The sequence below is a fragment of the Rhyacophila brunnea genome, unplaced genomic scaffold (genome assembly GCF_057557595.1).
Source record: "Rhyacophila brunnea isolate RB1 unplaced genomic scaffold, BYU_Rbru_1.0 scaffold_7, whole genome shotgun sequence".
NCBI lineage: Eukaryota > Metazoa > Arthropoda > Insecta > Trichoptera > Rhyacophilidae > Rhyacophila > Rhyacophila brunnea.
Window position 1 is genome coordinate 8,492,599 of NW_028233339.1, and position 10,031 is coordinate 8,502,629.

The following is a 10,031-nucleotide window of genomic DNA, read 5'->3' on the forward strand; positions in this document are numbered from 1 at the left end:
AAACAAACTAGTACCATCTGCGAATTATTGTATTCTTAGTTCAATGAAAACAAATAAGTATGACTGACAAAGTTTAGTGCGCACTATTTATGTCGAATCTTAACAGCCTACGTCCACCCCTCGCCACTGCTTCAGTGGATAGATACCTGTAATGCGACCCAATTTCGGTAAATCCCGCGTCGGAAGTCATAAAATATTTATTTACATCGTTACATATCCTAACCGGATGTTAAATCAGGTGGAATGTGATCATTTTTCTATCACCGAGGCTCACATAAAGAATATATCAATGTTAAAGGTGACTTTATTGATGGCGCGTACATACCCATACTTACGTTCAGTCAGACATATATTTTGAATGATACGTAATATATTATTTCCAGAATAATATTATAGGCACGAACGAACGCATTTTTATAAGAATCTGAATTATTTAACATAATATCTACGTGATTTTATTCGCTTCAGATATATCAGAAGATCACTAATTGTACCTATAACCTGGTTTATTACAATTTAATATAATGTTATTGTTTATAGGGATTGCAATACCGAATGAAAATGTCAATACCGGTTTTTCGGTATTTCTTATTGAATACCGGTATTAATACCGGTATTTCTTAAACATTAAAAAACAGAAGTAGGTGCTTATCAATAAATATGGATTTTAAAATCTTTTTACAATATTATTTTATAGCAAAAACCTACATACACCCTACATTTATTATGTTGGCATTTAAAAATAATATGTATTGATCATAATTGTAGAACTAGTGATTTTTTAAGAATAATTTGAATATATTGATAATTTTAACTAAAGCCCTCAAAATTTTATCAAGTGCAAATAAGTCCCGGCTGCAGGAAAAGCTTCTTAAATTCAACGCTTGTTCAGTCATCAATAATTAAAGAGTAATTGAACATTTTTGTCACGGATGTTTTCTATTTCGAAATAATATTATGATAATTGATCGCGACAATTACTTACTTATATAAATATATTTGATGAAATTTGTTTTATTATTTTTTTACCTCTGTTGGATTCACTCAATATTTTTGAATTTTAGCAGCACATAACTTATAATTCATTTTCAAAAACGTAAACGAGTAAGCTTTCTTAATACCGAAAATAAATTCCGGTATTTTGGATTCTTAAAACCGGTATTGCAATCCCTAATTGTGTAGTACCTACATACGTACATATTATGTAGTTTATACATACATTCTGAAATAATGTTCCACTGCACAGTTGCCTGATTTTATTTTTTCCTTGGAAGAACTCTTGAAAAAATGTAAAATCTCAGAGAACCCTTACCTGGCTGACAGATATTAGGTTCGACGGGGGTACAAAATGTCACAAGAATTTTCACTCTACAGTAAGCAGTTACAAATAAACATTATGTAGGTATATATTTTGCGACAATGTTGCGTTAATAATATACAGGTATTTTTATGTTTTTTTTGAACATGTCCGATCCTGAGAAGATTATTTGTGCCTACATTAGGTAGAGGTTTGTATTAACGGATTTTTTATTGTACAAGAAATGGATGTTAGCCACTTTCTTAACCTATTAGGTCAATACTCTGACTCCAAACATACATTGAAAAACAATATCAACTGCTTAATCCGCAAACCAGCCAACTGCACGTTTGACTAAACTCACACAAAATTTCAAACTACTAAATCTATAAATAAATGCGTTTCAAATCATTCTTCACACAAAACAGCAAACTGCATGAACCAAATTTCCAATATCGTAAATGGAAGAACTCCGCTTTTTATATAAAGTTTCATTATAAATAAAATGGAAACTAAAATAGTTTATTAATTCATAGTGCAGCTTATTAGTAAAACAAATAACTTCCAAGTGTATATTTGCAATTGTTAAATTCTACTTGATAGTAAAATTATTAAGTTTTTTTCTCCCTTTTCCCAATTTTCCGAAATGGAGTTAACCGGTTTGCATATTAAGCAGTCGATTTATATGTATTTGCCAGTAATCCTGGAACCTGGGACCCACGGCATTAAAAGCCAACGCGTTAGCCGCTCGGCCATTGTGGACGTACAATAATTGATCAATAATAACTAATACACAATTATGTAAACAAACGTAATTACTTATTATAAATATTTATTAAAAATAAAACCTTATTTTTTCAAACCACTTACAAAAAAAGGCAATGTACTTATCTCATAAAAGGCCAACTATTCGTCAGAAATCATGTCACTAGATAAAATCTAATAAAAGGTAAATGGGAGATAAGTATATTAAATGAAAAAACGAGTATAATATGGGTAAAGAAAAAGGGGAAATGTGAAATAAGCGACAGTGAATAATTAGTGAATATAACATAATATAATATAATAACACAAATACACATACAAAGCTTCCTTAACTCAATCTTAATTCAATTTTCATGAAAAGTAGTAATCTTAGGCGTAAAACCCATTTAACGCAGCGAGTGGGGCACTCGCGCAAAATTTCACAAGTGGCGCGTAAATCATCGAAAATACAACGTAATCAAATACGTCAGCGCACACTGGATTTGACGACGCATTGTGCCCGCCCGCCCCATGAGTCACCGTTGGGTGGCTTCTCAGCGGCACGAATTAACGAAAATACAACGTAGTCCATTCATTGAATACGGCAAGCAAAATCACGCTTCTGGAAGCGTCGTCGATAGACGGGCGAGAAGGCATTATTTAATAACAGTGAACTCATTGTTTAGTTATTGCGTGTCCGATATTTCGCTGGTAGAATGATGTCATCGTGAATATTAATTACAAGCCCCTAGAAATTTTATAATATTTTTATTGCTTTGTTATGAGAAACGCTGATAATAATAATTATTTTGTGGTTCTTGTGCCCCTTATTACATAGGTGAAGGGTAATGCGCGGGTGGGAGGGGGCCCACTTCGTAGAGAGCGCACCGAGCGCTGCTTTGGTGGGTTTTATGCCTAGACTTCGCTCTTTTTCTTTCTAACAAAGAAATTATTGCTCAGATAAAATAACACCACCACAAATAAGTTCTTTCTTTAAATTGATTACATTTTTTTCAATCATGCTGAATAAAATTTAAGGAATGAATGAATACGACTTTGGTGACTTTATAGTGTCCAGAAACGTGTCCGGAAATTTGTACGTATGCAGTTCGCTGTATCACATTTCACCGTGATTGTATGTATACGTGTGTTTTTTTTGCAAATTTTGAAAAAAAGCCGATATACTAGATTATTATTTTGTTAGGTTAAGTTAAGTTAGGTTGGGTTGGGTTTGGTTAGGTTAGGTTAGGATCTAATAAAATTGGAACATTATTGTCTGCAATACTCCACGAACAACGCGTAATTGTTTTCATCTCGGTACTGCCGGGTCATCTCTTTTCGATGAGAAAGCTCTTGGCGAACTGTGCTACGGTGAAAATTCAAACATTTAATGTAATACGTACAATTTACATGTAACCGTCCAGAAAGGCTTGCAATAATTTTATGACCAATAATTATATGACAAACAATAAAAGCCTTCATCCATCAGTAGATTGATCGAGGCTGATGATGATAGTGAAGAAATGAATAGCCACATAACGTCACAAATATTGATACACGCAAAAATTTAAAGGACAAAAAAAACGAATTTGATGCAGGTTTGAATTTTACAATATTTTTACAATTTACTCAATAGTAAACATTTTATGGGTTCGCGGGGAAATATCAATTTAACCGTGGTACTTATAATATATAAAATTGATAAATTGTATTATAATCATGGCTCCCACATCCTGAAGCGGGCCCCTAGGCTATGATGTTTGGCGGGCCCCCTACCTATCGCTAAGGGTAAGGGACGCGCTGCAGTTTCGTTTTCCAAATGGTACGCGGTAAAATTAAGGTGTATTTGTAGCTTTTGTTGTATTTCTAATATGTAGGTACATCCAGTTGAATTACCTATGGAGTTGTCGAGTATCGGCACACAGTTAAAAATGGTATCGTTTTTTTTTTACCATTTGAGCAAATTTGTGATCTGTGTTTATTTCACTTATCTGGTCGACTCATCGCGCCGGGCCCTTCCTGAGCCCGGGCCCCCAGGCTAGAGCCCTGTCAGCCCCCCCTCCCTTGTGGGGGCCATGATTATAATAGTATGCTTAACTCAGTATAAAGACATTTCAGGAGTGTACCTATAAATCAAAACAAAGGGGCTCTTAAGATCAAAAATTAGTACGTTATCCCAAAGTCCATAAAGAAAATAATAATAATAACGATTATGATACATTATGATTCAATCATATCATGTGAATTAATCTCCCGTGTGACCCAAATATATTTTAGGCAATTGCAGAAGGTTAGCCATACCCTACACTTAAAAAATAAATTTAAACATTATTTCATTTCATCGTCTTAAAAATACAACTGCTTATAGCCATAATTACAATTAGAAAATTCAAATTTGGAACAAAAATAGTCTATGATCACATCATTATAGTAAAAATGATATGGCGATTAGCATATTTTGTGGATTGACTTATTAATTATCAAGTTCAGTAGGTATACTAAATAATAAATTAATTATACATACTAAGTTCAATTTTAATTGATATCTTAATAGATTTCACGTTAAAATTAGTATGTAGACCTACTTTACATCGAATACGAATGAATGTGTTCCATGTATTATGACAAAAAGTGACATGTGTATTATGTATGTACCTATGTAGGTACTTATAATGTAATACTATCTAGTCGGGTCACTAAAAAACTTTGGATAATTCATAATCTAGGTATACAATATAAATAAATAACTCTAAAATATTATTTTCATAAAACTAGTGTTTTAACAACGTTCTAATCTTCATATTTCATTCTGAATATTAGGCCAGCCGGCATCTTCTGTCACCAAGAAACTTCTAAAGCTCTGTTGAAACAATAAAGTACAGATCCTGTACGCTATAGGATGGTACAAGAAGAAGAAGACGTGTATTTCAGAAAAATTGTGTTTTTGCTAATTACTTTTCAAATGCAAATTAACACGTTAATTACAAAATTAATTAAAAGGGCCCGTAAGCATTGTGTTAAGACAATAATGAAGGGTGCCTAACGTTTGCTACGCCACAATATACGCCTGAATAAAAGATGTAAAGACGTGGCGGGTGGTAGACTGAAAAGCAAGGTACCTATACTTTAATAATATTACCACGTTTTTCTTAGCTCGTATTCTTGTTTGTCCGGTGGTTGTTTAATCAGAACAAATCTTGCAATCGATTTTTAACTAACTTCCCGACTAGCTAGACATTTGAAACTTTTAGAATATATCAGAACACGATGCCAATGCATTCTTTTAATACTTTTAGCCATATTTGTAGAATTAAATTCATTTTCAGTTAATTCTGTTTTGTATGAAAAGTTATTTCGGAAGAAATACGTAAAAAGTAAAACACTATTATTGGTTGCTAGAGGTCTGGGGTCCTAGCAACTAAATTATTAATATATACGTGCGTTACTATGGAAATCAAAATGACATTTCAGTATTCTATATTTGTTTGTTTGTTGCAGAATAGCAATATAAATATTTGTTGACAATTTCCTTATTTGTCCTAAATTATTAATACACAAAATTGTCAAGTTTATATGATTCAACAGAAAATTTAAAAACGTGGTATATAAAACGTTCTTTTTATCTTGTAATTATTTATAAACAATTTTACTAACGTCAATATTTAATTGAATTTGTATCAAATCTTTTAATATACCTACCTATGTATTCATTTGTTATTCGAATAAAAACTAAGTAACAATTTTGAAGCAAGACCAATTTAAAATTGAATATTTCCAGTATAGAAAGTGTTTACGTCCAATTTTCTTTTCCGCGTTCTGCTTGTAAGTCTAAAACACCTCCCATACTCTCCAGAAATGTCTGATCGAAAAGTTTTCCAAATACTTTGACCCGAAAAACTCTCGAGAATTTCTTTTGAAAGCGCCGAAAAAGAAACAGAGATACGTATAACATCTCCATTCTTGCTATAAATTTTACATTACATGTAGAAATTATACTATTGTGTTTTCAATGAATAAATGTCGAAAGTTAATAGTATGTTTTGATGATGGTATTTTATTTGAAAACAAATTCTGAGTTACTTTTATGATAAAGAAGAAGTTTCCTCACCCCATAGTCAACAAAATTAATATTTGATAGATAACTATGAAAAAAAATTCTGGTTTTGCGATAATAATTATGATGTAAGGAACAGGTAAGTACGAATTCCATTTTCATATATAAAGATATCCAAAAGGCGGCGCCAGAAACAAGTGTGTTTGTAGAGGGATTAATAAATTAAATACCTTAATAAGTGCCAAAAATTCAAAAATCAATTGGAAAAATGTACAGATATTTACAAATAATCGATTATCGTTCGATATCGATTCGTAAGATATGTTTTTATATAAAAGCTCCATGTTACACCTGACAGCACTCATGTTTTGTTTGACAATGGTTAACGGCAATACGTTCTGTCCTGTGATCGCTTGCAAAAATAGATTTCAATCAATCAATTACAATTTTTGTTTTGAAATACAAACGCGTTTGTTCATTTAAAAACCTCTATAATATTTCAATTTTACCTTTTTACACTAAGTAGTGTATTTATAAAAATGCGCAATGGTATTAAACCATTATACAGTTTTATTTATAAATATTGGCTTAAATGTAGTTAATATTATATAGGTACCTAGTCAAAAATATTATATTGGGTATAATTTCAAATATTATCGTTTTAATCATTCATGCCTAGACCAGCGTTTATTAATATGTGTGCCGCAAAATGCAATCGTCTCAGCAGCAAAATTCTATTACGAGCTGAGAGAAGAATTTTTGTGTACGACAAATACATTTTTTTTATTATTATTTTATACTCCATCATTGTATAAACTTCGTCAAGAAATTCGTGGACAAAACGAAAGTAGATAATATATAATATGTACATATACCAGCAGCGAAAGGTAGAGTGTTAAAATCCGCCATAAATAGTGAACATTAAACTTTGTTAGTCACTCATTCGTATTTGTTTTTATTGAACTTAAAAATCAATTAAACCCTGCCTAGCCAAACCATAATAGTTTATGGGTATTTAGGGCGATATGACAAAAATTTTCACACTTTTTGATCATGATTTAATTGCATGATTTTAGATAGTTTATGTTTATATAGACGAGCATTTTTTAACTATTATCTTTTATGGCCTGGTTTTCGCAGGATTTGATTGAATTTTAAAAACTAACCAACGCCATCTCTAAATTGTAGTATTGATTCAATAAAAACAAATACGTAATATGTCTGACAAAGTTTAATGTGCACTATTTATGTTGGATCTTAACAGCCTACCTCCACTCTTCACGACTGACATCTACATATACGTACAGGTAAAAACATTTCGATACGTCAACAAATAAAATATTAATATTAGTCTGGGTAACAAGTCAACCACACTAAAAACATCCATTAAATATTTTAATATTCTAATAACTAGTATTTAATAGGCTCCTTTTTTAATACAATCACACACATTCATATTAAATGTAGATATTATGCTATTCAAATTATAATTCAACCGGCAAGTACATTCCGTTGAAATAAATGAAAACTTTTCTTCTAACAAAGTTTCCATTGAATTAATATTACGAACGTTTTCCTTGGTAGGTACCTACATTGTTTTGCTCGGGCATAATGGCTTACTTACCATTTTTTCTATGGCACACTTTTAGCGTTCTATGCAAAGTTCGAGGTGCTATTTTCCAACAAGTTCTCTCCCTAAAGGATAAAGTTTTACGAGAATGTGATGGATGAAATAGGTACAGCCGTTTCAAACAAACGGTCATAAAACATCCTTTAGTATATACATAGCTATAAACCAAAATAAATTACGTTTTGATACATACAATATGCCACGTTTCTAAAAAAAATCGGTATGTGTACTTATGTACGCGCGTTACAAGTTATACTTCTTTGGCGTAACAAAACAAAAATATAACTTGTGGTAACCTAGATTTTTCGACTAGCTCTTAATTATCTCGTTAAATTACACAATTATTACTCAAGAAAAAGGGCCGCTTATTGGAGCGCCGTTGGCTTATTTCTATAGACTTTAACTTATATTACTAAATTATATAATTGTTTCTCGTTGTTTTCATTTTTAAAGTATCAACTGTCACTCTGACTTCAAAGAAAAAAAAAATTTTTTACCTACCGTGAACATTACACATTACAAATTTAAGACGTTCACAACATGACATTTAAAAACAAAGAAACAGTGTAAAGAAGAAATAAATATATGCAGTATCACAAAAACAGTATGAAAAGTAAAGTAAAAAGTACAAAATTATAAAAAAAATATTAAATATAAATTATAAAGCATGGAAGCACACCGAATGAACTAAGTGGACCCTATTTTAAGAATTTATAAAAAACGTCGACCTATACTCATCCTCATTAAACGTTTGTTTACGTAAGGAATTGAAAATGGCCGACAATAATAAATTCTTTCCCTAGGCAACGGAACAATTCTACTATCAAACTTGCGTTTGTATACAGCTGACTGATTCGCAGCTAACTTCATACTGTCGCCCACTTTCGTAACGGTGTGCGCGCGCAGCTCTCAATTTCAATATCTACCAAATGCCCCAATATAACTTCAAAAATTGAAATATTCATGACCCCCATATCCTGAAGCGGGCCCCCAGGCTAGGATCTTTGCTGCCCCCTCCATACCTAACGCGAAGGTTAAAGGCAGTGTGAAAAACTACAGTTGCGTATTCCAAATGGTATTCGAGGTAAAATTAAGGGTATTTTCAGCGATTTTTTGTACAATGCACAATTATGGAGTTGTCTAATATTGACAAACAATAATCAAGAATTAAATCGCACAAGCATATATTTTTAAATGTTAGTATGTATGTATGAAGTGAAACAGCGGCGCTGGCGACATTTTTTTTTACTATCAGTGCAATTTTTTGACGTGTTTTTATCTCACTTGGATGGTTGAACCACCACGCCGGGCCCCCAGGCTACAGCCCTGTCAACCCCACTTGTGGGGGCTATGATAAAGATACTTGTTATCTCAATTCTTGCTTTTATTTTTGGAGACTGAACTCAGTTCTCATTGATCCGTGTCTCTAAATATTTGTATATGGAAACATTTCCTTAGCAATATAAACCTCAACCTTGACCTGACACTGTTTATAGCTTTTTATAGCTCGCTGTTATAGTATCTTCTGAATTATTTTCTTATGACATGGATGGTCCATACATCTAAACACAGGTTGAGGTTTTCGAACCATATAGACGTACATATCATTAAAAATCCTTAGATTGATTGGTTATGAGAGGGCAAAAGTACAGCATTCCTCAGCTCAGTTTGGATATAATATACACATATGTACCGAATTTCAAGACTCTGTGTATACGGAGTATAAGTGACAAAAAGTTGCAGACTTAAGCTATTTTTTTTATTATGAAGCAGATTAACTGTTGTAGAAATAATAATAACATACATACATACTGTTAATACAAACTGCAAGATTGAGAAACTCATGTCAACATTATGTTAATGAAAATAATATTTTTAAAAAGCATTATAATATACTTAATGTTCTTAATGTAAATAAGGAATAAAGTTATACTCCCCTAGCCATTTTGTATCCTTGGTTTTATCTTCTGACATTATTATGCACTTAATCACGGATGATATTTGATGGAAACATTTTTTTGAAATATCGTCGACAATAAGAAGATGAAAAATGAGAATAATTTTACATGAATAAAATTTCAAAAAGAGACAATGTTATTTTTTCTGTTTCAGCAACTCCAAAAGAACCAAATTTATTTAGAATGCACACATAGTACTTACCTATCATAATAAGAGTTTGTACATATTATTAAAAAATACATAAGTAATAAATATTATAACATTATAATTAAAATAACTAAATGTCACAACATTTAAAAATATATACGTACATGAACATTTTAATAGCTAATTAGAATATAAAAAGC